We start from the raw sequence: 9,250 nt of genomic DNA, 5'->3' as shown, positions 1-9,250 counted from the left end.
GATATATATATATATATATATATATATATATATATATATATATATATTTACCAATTAGATCATTTTTCTGGCACATTTTCTTACCTTCAACATGTCACTGAGGAGTACTGCATTTTGTAAAGGAGAATACTATTTTATTTTACTTACAAAAATTAAAGGTCCCATTGTATGTTACTTTGTGGATACTTTTTATTTAACTTTAACTTTGCATCAGTTTTTTCAGAAAAAAAAATCTCATATTTTATAATTTCTGGCTTATACATGCCTGCTAAACTTTTCATAAGAAATAAAACTAACTGAATAAAATAACATCTAAGATTTTATCATGAACTTAATTTTCCCAGAATATCAAAACTACTACCCTCCCTCCAGCCTCATTCTCCTGTTTTCATCTTTGTCCCGTGGGCTTCTCTCACCTGGACTTTGCCTTTCGCTCTGCTTAAAATATTCTGATGTCTGAAAGCCATGTGACCTCTGAGATTGTTTAATCCTGCTGAAAAATTGGTGTAAGACTTATACCCTCTAGAAATTTTAGAAAATGATTCTCTGTTGTTTAAGTCATTCAGTCTATAGTACTTTATTATGGAAGCCCTAGCAAACTAGCAAAATATTATGAAATTTAATAATTATGCAAAAATGCCTTTATATAATTATTTGTCTTCCATATTTTCCTCCCACTAGAATTTTCTAAAAACAGCATTTTGCCTAGTCCTATACACTCAACAACTAGACAATACTTGGTCAAATTTGATGGTCAAAGAATATTTGCTTGTATACTTGTTTGAATGATTATTGTGAATTGACACTGTGAGTTGAACACAAGTCCTAGTGACTCCAATTTTTCCTCTCAGTACTATGGGCTTATATGCAATGTGTTTTATATTCATATTCATTATTATAAAATATTTTATTCTTATTCATTTTCATTAATGATTTCATCAGAATTTTCCTGGAACATGTTTGTTAAGAGACAAGATAGGTGTTGGGGCAGTAGTTCAGCAGTAGAGTGCTTACCTTGCAGGTGTGAGGCCCTGGGTTTGAACTTCAGCACCACATATAAATAAATAAATAAATAATAAAGATATTGTGTCCATCTACAATTAAAAAAAAGTTAAAACGATAGATGAAATATTAGAAAGATGGATGAGGACATCAGATAATATTGGGAATACTGAGGGAAAAGTGGATCCACAGAATAATTCACAATAAGTCCTACCAGTTTGGATACTGTGTACATAGATTTTAGAATTAAAATTACTATCTTCAAAAAAGCATAAGTAGGGGTGTGTGTGTGTGTGTGTGTGTGCGCGTGTGTGAGAGAGAGACGGGGGTGGCGTGCAGGAAGGAGAAGACAGAAGAGAGAGAAAAGAAACAGCAAGCACATCCTTAGATATAATGGTTGCATTCAGGTGATGGAACCTACCATAGGATCCTGTCCTATCGATATGAAGAGTCATCCAGTCTCCTGCTTCATTAAATCTACAGTAACGATGTGGCAATGCACTCTCTTACCTTTTATCGGTTTGAAGCATATTCAGATATATTATCATTCAGTGTGATATCTTAAATCATTTCTTGAAAAAAACTAAAATATATGCTATATGCATAAAGAGATGTTTTAAAAATTACAAGCTAGATGCTTTGATAATTGTTTTAAACACTGATTATATTTAAATGTTCATTGAATATGTATATTCGTGGAATATAGAGTATACAAAATTGTGTATAACAAGAGATAAAGCTATGCCTATATGGGTTATCTTGTAATAATATATGCTAATGCATTCCATTTGTTGTTGCTGTTATTGTTACTGTGTATTGAAACTTGGGAAACTCTACCAGTGAATTATTTCCACAGCCCCCCTTTTTTTTATTTTGAGGAAAGATCTTGCTAAATTTCCCAGGCTGAAATCAAAATTTAGACCTACCTGACTTAGCCTCCTGAGTCACTGGAATTACAGATGTGTGCCACTATGAACAGCTGATACTTTCTATTTTTAACTAATCATATAATTTAATTATCTAAAGGAAAACAAATATCCCTACCAATAGTATTTTGCCTTTGAGGTTGACACTCAGTTGGGTCAGGAATATAAATTCTTGGGTAACAGATAATCTTTATTACTACGTTTCTGAGGCATTCAATGGCATTCACCGGGAGAACTCATATTCTCTCTCTCTCTCTCTCTCTCTCTCTCTCTCTCTCTCTCCCCCCCCCTCTTTTTCAAAACCTTTATATACCTGAGAATGCTTGAAGTGTATATTGGAAAGAGCATAGAATTTTAATACAAGTATTTCCCCCCTAAATTAATTGAATCTGACTCTGGATTAATGATGGACTAAATATTAGAGGGACGGTTGTGAATAAGATAGACACCTTCCAAGAGTCATACCACCTGACTCTGTTCATGCCACTTATTAAATTTACATTTCCATGGTGATAATATTCTTAGTTTTTTATTATTATTATTTATGCTAATTTGTTATATATGACAGCAGAATGCATTACAATTCATATTATAAAAATAAAGGACAGTTTTTCAATCTCTGGTTGTACACAAAGTAGAGTCACATCATTCCTATTTTCATACATGTTCTTAGGATAATAGTGTCCATCTCATTCCACCGACTCTCTCTTAGTTTTGATTTCATCTGTGAAGCAATAATTTTGACAAAACCTACATGTTGATTATAGTTTGGAAAGAAATTATGTAATATAGCCCATTTTAAGCTGTAAAGCACTATCAAAATTTCTAGGGCAATTATATCAGAAAAAAAATTTTAAATGCTCTAATTCTGAGATGTGGTTTAGAGGATTAATTTTTTAACCAATTTCAATGTTACCTTCAATTTTAGTTACAAGTATAAAGTTATTCAAACACATAAATATTTTTATACCTTTATTTTGTTTACTTGAGGATATAACCCAGTGTCTCCTGCATGCTAAGCAAGTGCTCTACCACCGAGCCACAACCCTAGCCCAAACACATAAATATTAATTTAAAGAGTTGTTTATAATTTGATAGTACATATATTACATTTTAATGCTTTCTCAGAAAAGTAAGAAAAATGATGAAAGAATTGAACATTGTAAAGAACTACCAACATAGAAATTATGAGCATTATTTTTAGCAGTATTGAAGGCAAGGTTTTTCATTAATTAAAATTAAAAAAGAAACATAAGCCCAATTTTTATCCACTTGCCAATTTTTGTATCCTTATAAATATAAGCAGAATTTATTTTGCTGGTAAACTCCTCTAACTGAATTTCTGAGCTCCAGTAGGTAATATATCTCTAATCAAAGCAGAATACTGTTTTTGTGACCTTGACTAGTTTATTTGACTCTCTGTAGCAATTTCTCCTGAACTGGAAAATTAAATCTAAGTAGAATCTTGGTGCCAAACAGATGCTACCTTGGCTTGAATTGTCTTGGGTGAATTATAAAATAATAATTAATAACTCAGAGTCAGTGCCCAGAAATTATGCAGGCATATCCATTACCTCTGTACATAAACAGAATCAATTTTCATTAAATATGTTAATTCCACCCAGCATCACTAGCAAAGCTTTGCCAATGCTTGAGTAGGCATTATGCCTTATTTTCCAAATCAAGCAAAACAATTTTTCATTATTTGTTTTGATTATCTTCAATATGGCCCATCCTAATTGTGTTGAGAACAGGTGCATTTGTGTTGTTAAAGAAACCAAAATAGCAGTCTGAATATGAACCTTTTACATGCCATGTGGTCCAATTATTTCATAAGGATACACAGTGGGAAGTATTTTCCTGATAGCACACTTAATGCAATTATAGGCTAAATAGAGAAAAAAGGGAGCAGGAGAATTATAAATCATAATTTACAAGAGCATCTTCCAGCTCAATCAATGAGTGTTAATAATTGTAGATATTTGAAGAAATTTTAAATGAAACCACAAATTACTTAGAATATATTTCTGCTTTATAATTCCATTTTGGGAAGGTAAAACATTTTACAATAAATATTTTAATTTCAGAGTTTGATTAATTCATATGTTTTGCACAATTAATAGGGATTTGCTGACTTTCAAAAGTATAATATTGACATAATTAAAAAGGAAATTTAAAATAATTTCTGCACCAATGAGATAAATGGATTTGGAATATATATTGATTTTAATAACAATGGTAGTTGATCTATAAATGATACCTATACTTATATGCATGATAAGTGGCTTATAAAATCTTATATCAAACATAAAATGACATTACTATTATTCACATCTGAAAAATGAGAAAAATCAAAGCTCATTTAAACAAAGTAAATTGTAAAAAGCACTCATTTAGAAGCAAGACAGTTCAAATCCATTTTCAAAATGGCAAAATCTGAGCTCTACATTCTGTATAAACATATTCTTCACAATTGCACAATATTCATATTATTAAATGTCACAGGTCACTCAGGCACTAAACTTTCTTAAAGTAGATGTTAATGTTTTGCAAATGGTACTTTCAATCACTTAAGTTACTTGTCTTTCCAGTTATAAATTGATTTCTTACTTTAAATGTTCAATATTAAAGTTTATACTTCAAACTGTAATAAATTATTAGGACCATAATAGGAAATCATACTCAAATCTTAATTGTCTATGATATGTGGAGACTAAGATGATCAAATAATAGAAAAGAGATGACACATTAAATGCTCATCTTACCATGTGTTTCTAGTTTCTTTCTTCCATACAGATGATATGTCCCACCAGTCATGAAACCTAATTAGCTAATTTGTATATTATATACTGTGTTTTGTTTGGTAGTTCAAAGTTGAAATGGATAGTAACTGATTTATTTAACATATAATTTTTATTTAATGAATGAGGTGAGTATGTTTGTTACAGTTTCACTGAGCTCAATGGACAATTCAAAAAAAATTACTTTTAATGAAAAATAAGACCTGTTTGCTTTATCATTGTGATATGTTTTTGAGTTAGTCAAGGGTGACTGGAATCTAAATTGCTCAGTATCTCATACATCTCATTGAATTCCTCTAATTTTTTTTTTTTACCAATTCAAACACATTTTTGAGTTTGTTTCATATAAATTGGGTGATTTTTAAATTATTTTCCCCTCTGACTCATCATATATCATTAGGGAATAAAATTCATTCAGATGTTCTTTCAATAACTAAAGTTTTCATGGAAATCTCACCTTGTTTCAGACTTCATGTTTAATTGCACTTGAATTTGTAGTACATCCACATTTCAAATATAGTATAAGGATTATAACCTATACATCTGATTATTATTACTTCAGTGAAAAATGCCATATCTTAGTGTCCCCTGATGCAGGCATATTTGTAGTAAGTAGCACATGGTTAATATGTATCAGTAAATATCTTAAGCCTTCCATATATGATTTAAAAAAAAATCTTCAGAATCACCATAGATGGGACAGGATTTGTTATTCCTATTAGTAGATGAGTTCACTGAAGCTTTGTAGAACTGTTATATAACTTTCCTCAAACCTACATGGAATTTGCCGGAGTTGTATGTAAGAACTGGTCTGGAAAATGCCAAACCAGGTGTTTAGGACCCCCAAATTCATTAATGTTACCTGTTGACATGCATGAAGAGCACCAATAATGGAGTGCTTAAGAATTCATTACTAAGTGTATAACATTCTAAAGAAGCTGTTCTCAAACAGAAGTGAACCTGTTTTAAAAATTATTATTATAAATGGCTTATTTATTACTCTCTGTGAGTAGCAGATTATTAAAAATTATTTTCATCATTATACTTCTTGTTTCAAAATGGTTGAAAAAGAAAATATGTATTTATTTTTATTCACATTTCTTGATACTATTGCAACATACAATCTTGGTAAAGTTTTAAACTTTTGAAATTATTACAAACTTTATTTACATATGAAGATTTATAAATTAGCATGTTTTATGAAGTACACACATTTGAAGTTTAAGAGTTAGATCTGTTTTAGTCAGCATGCTAAAAATCATTTACTTATAAACATTAAATCATGGTGAAAAAAATAAGAATTTGAAAAATTTGAGAAATCAAAAAGTAAACAAGACAGTTGGTAATGTTACAGTAAATAAAAATGGGACCATTCAGCAAATCATATGTTAACCTGGCTTTATGCCAAATTCAACTGAAGAATGGTGTCTCAGAAGATGATTCACAGAAAGAATATATAAAGGAACTTGAGAATATGTTCATTGAATAGTTGAAATTCAATCTATAATCATTTCAAAAGTGAGTAAGATATCACCTAACAAGCCAAGGCTAGTGAATGTATATCAGGGTAATGATTGGGAATACATGAGTCATTAAAAATCATTCTCCCTTAGGCACTTGTTTCTGCATTTTAATAATCATTTATTTCTTTCTTCATTAACAAACAATTAATTAAACACAAACTGTACAAACTGTACTTCAACCTAGTTGCTCCATACTGGAATAAGTAAGAAAGGCCTGATTGTATACTTTATGAAGCTTATTGACAGACTGGGAAAATAGCCAAGAAAAAATAATGATTTGTGATTATGAAATTACTAGTGCTATGGAATAAGGTGTAAGGCTAAGTAAGGGATAATATAACAATGCCTATAATAATTTAGAAGTTAAGGAAGCATTCTTAAGAAACTGATGATTATGCAGAGACTTGGAATTAGTATGTGAATTGCCAAGGAGCGAAAATCATTGTGGTTAGAAGCTCATGTTCAGTATCTGAGGTATCAGGAAAGAAGATGTGCACTAAGTTTCAAATGGCTAGAAAGAAGTGTGTTGTAAGAGATAAGGTAAGAGAAACTGCAAGTAGCATCCTTCAGGGGCTGTATAGACAACTCCTTTACACCACTTATTTTATTAGAAGGAAGCAGGTGATTGATGTGGTCTTAATTTGACTTCAATAGTCATTCTCTGTTTTGTGGATATTAGATGTATTCATTCACATGTGCAGTGGGAGGACCACATAATGGAATATTTCAGCACTCAGTTGGGGCATGCAACAGGTTAGGGATGACGGGTGGACTTAATTTCATTATCAAATGTGACTACAGGTAAAGGTATTTTAAAAATGTATTCTTGTCAAACTATTTTCTATTTTCAGGTAGCTGTGGTCCTTTTGAGTTTAAGTACAAGAAACAATATACCTCACTAGTAAAGTTGGCAACTTAGACAAGAGAGATTAGAAAATAGTAAACACATGCTGGAGATATGTATTAGGTAGAATTTCAAAGTGATAATTTTTAAAGTCCTCCAAGATTTTAAATGTGCTATATTGAAAAGTGTGGTGATTTGAAAAGAATTTTTGCAATTGTATTCACTATTTATCCAAATATTTAGAAGAGTATCTTGCACTTAGTAAGTAGTCAATATTTTTTAAATGAATAATTAATTGAGCAAATGGATGGATATTGTATTTAATGGAGATTATTAATTGTAAATGACACACATATGATATTTATTCCAGGCAATCTTAAGTATTATTACTACAAATGATTTGAAGTTATAGATTGATGAAGAGACAACATTCTGACATTAAATGCAGACTGAAACTTGATAAAATGGAGATGAGCAGCACTGTTTTACATGTCAAGTTTTCTGTTTTAAGTCTTTACATCCAGGTAAAGTTGAAGTTGTATTTTGCTTGTTTGTTGTTACTGTAACCAATTGTATTGGTTAATTTTGTATATATGCAAATATTTTTAAACATTATTCTATATAGTATTATGAAGGTGTTTTAGCCTGATATTATCATTTTTGTTTGTTTTGTAAACTTTTCCCTAGGTATATTAAGCTATAGTTGAAAATTGCAAAAGTATATATTTTCTGTACAACCTAAGTGCCGCAGTCTGGCTGCAGCAAAATAACCGGGGCGGGGGGTGACGAGCAACTTGTGTAGATTGATACAGCAGGAGTGGGAGCCCTTTATTGTAGGACAGGAGGGGTATATATACATTACACACAGCTTATCTTAATTAACATAAACTAGATACAGCAGTCAACCAATAAGGAATCTCCACACTTAATGGCTCGCTGGCGTTACTTCACAAACCACTCCCTCTGGCAAAATGCCAGGAGCCATACTGACTTGTTTACAGACCCTAACACCTAAAGTTTTGTTTTACTGTATAAAAAGATTAAATAAAACTAATATACACAAACACACACACATACACATCACTGCACTTCACATACTTATATTTTAGGAATTCTTAAGTAAACAGCACATCATTAACTATAGCCGCAAATCTGTAAACAGATCCCCAGAACCATTCATCCATTTTTTTTTATTTACATATGACAGCAGAATGCATTACAATACTTATTACACATATAGAGCACAATTTTTTTATATCTCTTGTTGTATACAAAGTATATTGATACCAATTCGTGTCTTTATACATGTACTTTGGTAATAATGATAATCAATTTCTGCCATCAATTATATCCCCATTCCCCCTCCCTTCCTCTCCCAAAACTCTACCCTATCTACAGTTCATCTATTTCTCCCATCCTCCCTCTCCCTATCCCAATATGAATCAGCCTCCTTATATCAAAGAAAACATTCAGCATTTGGATTTTTGGAATTGGCTAACTTCACTTAGCTTTATCTTCTCTAACTCCATCCATTTACCTGCAAATGCCATGATTTTATTCTATTCTCTTTTATTGCTGAGTAATATTTTATTGTGTATATACACCACATTTTTTTTATCCATTCATCTATTGAAGGGCATCGAGGTTGGCTCCACAGTTTAGTTACTGTGAATTGTGCTGCTATAAACATTGATGTGGCTGTGTCTCTGTAGTATGCTGTTTGTAAGTCCTTTGGGTATAGACCGACGAGATGGATAGCTGGATCAAATGGTGGATCCATTCCCAATTTTCCAAGAAATCTCCATACTGCTTTCCATAGTGTCTGCACCACCTGCTCATCTCCATTGTATCAATTTGCAGTCCCATCAGCAGTTTATGAGTGTACCTTTTTCTCCACATCCTCACCAACACTTATTGTTGTTTGTATGCATAAGAGCTACCATTATGACTCAAGTGAGATAAAATCTTAGAGTAGTTTTGATTTGCACTTCTCTAATTGCTAAAGATGATGAACATTTTTTCATGTATTTTTTGATTGATTGCATATCATCTTCTGAGAAATGTCTGTTCAGGTTCTTGGCCAATTTATTATCTGTAGTATAGTTCAAGGCCTGGCTGTGTTTTTTTTTTTTTTTTTTTTTTTTTTTTTTTTTT

Source organism: Marmota marmota, unplaced genomic scaffold (genome assembly GCF_001458135.2).
Source record: "Marmota marmota marmota unplaced genomic scaffold, marMar, whole genome shotgun sequence".
Classification (NCBI taxonomy): Eukaryota; Metazoa; Chordata; class Mammalia; order Rodentia; family Sciuridae; genus Marmota; species Marmota marmota.
Note: the sequence above shows the minus strand (reverse complement) of the source record.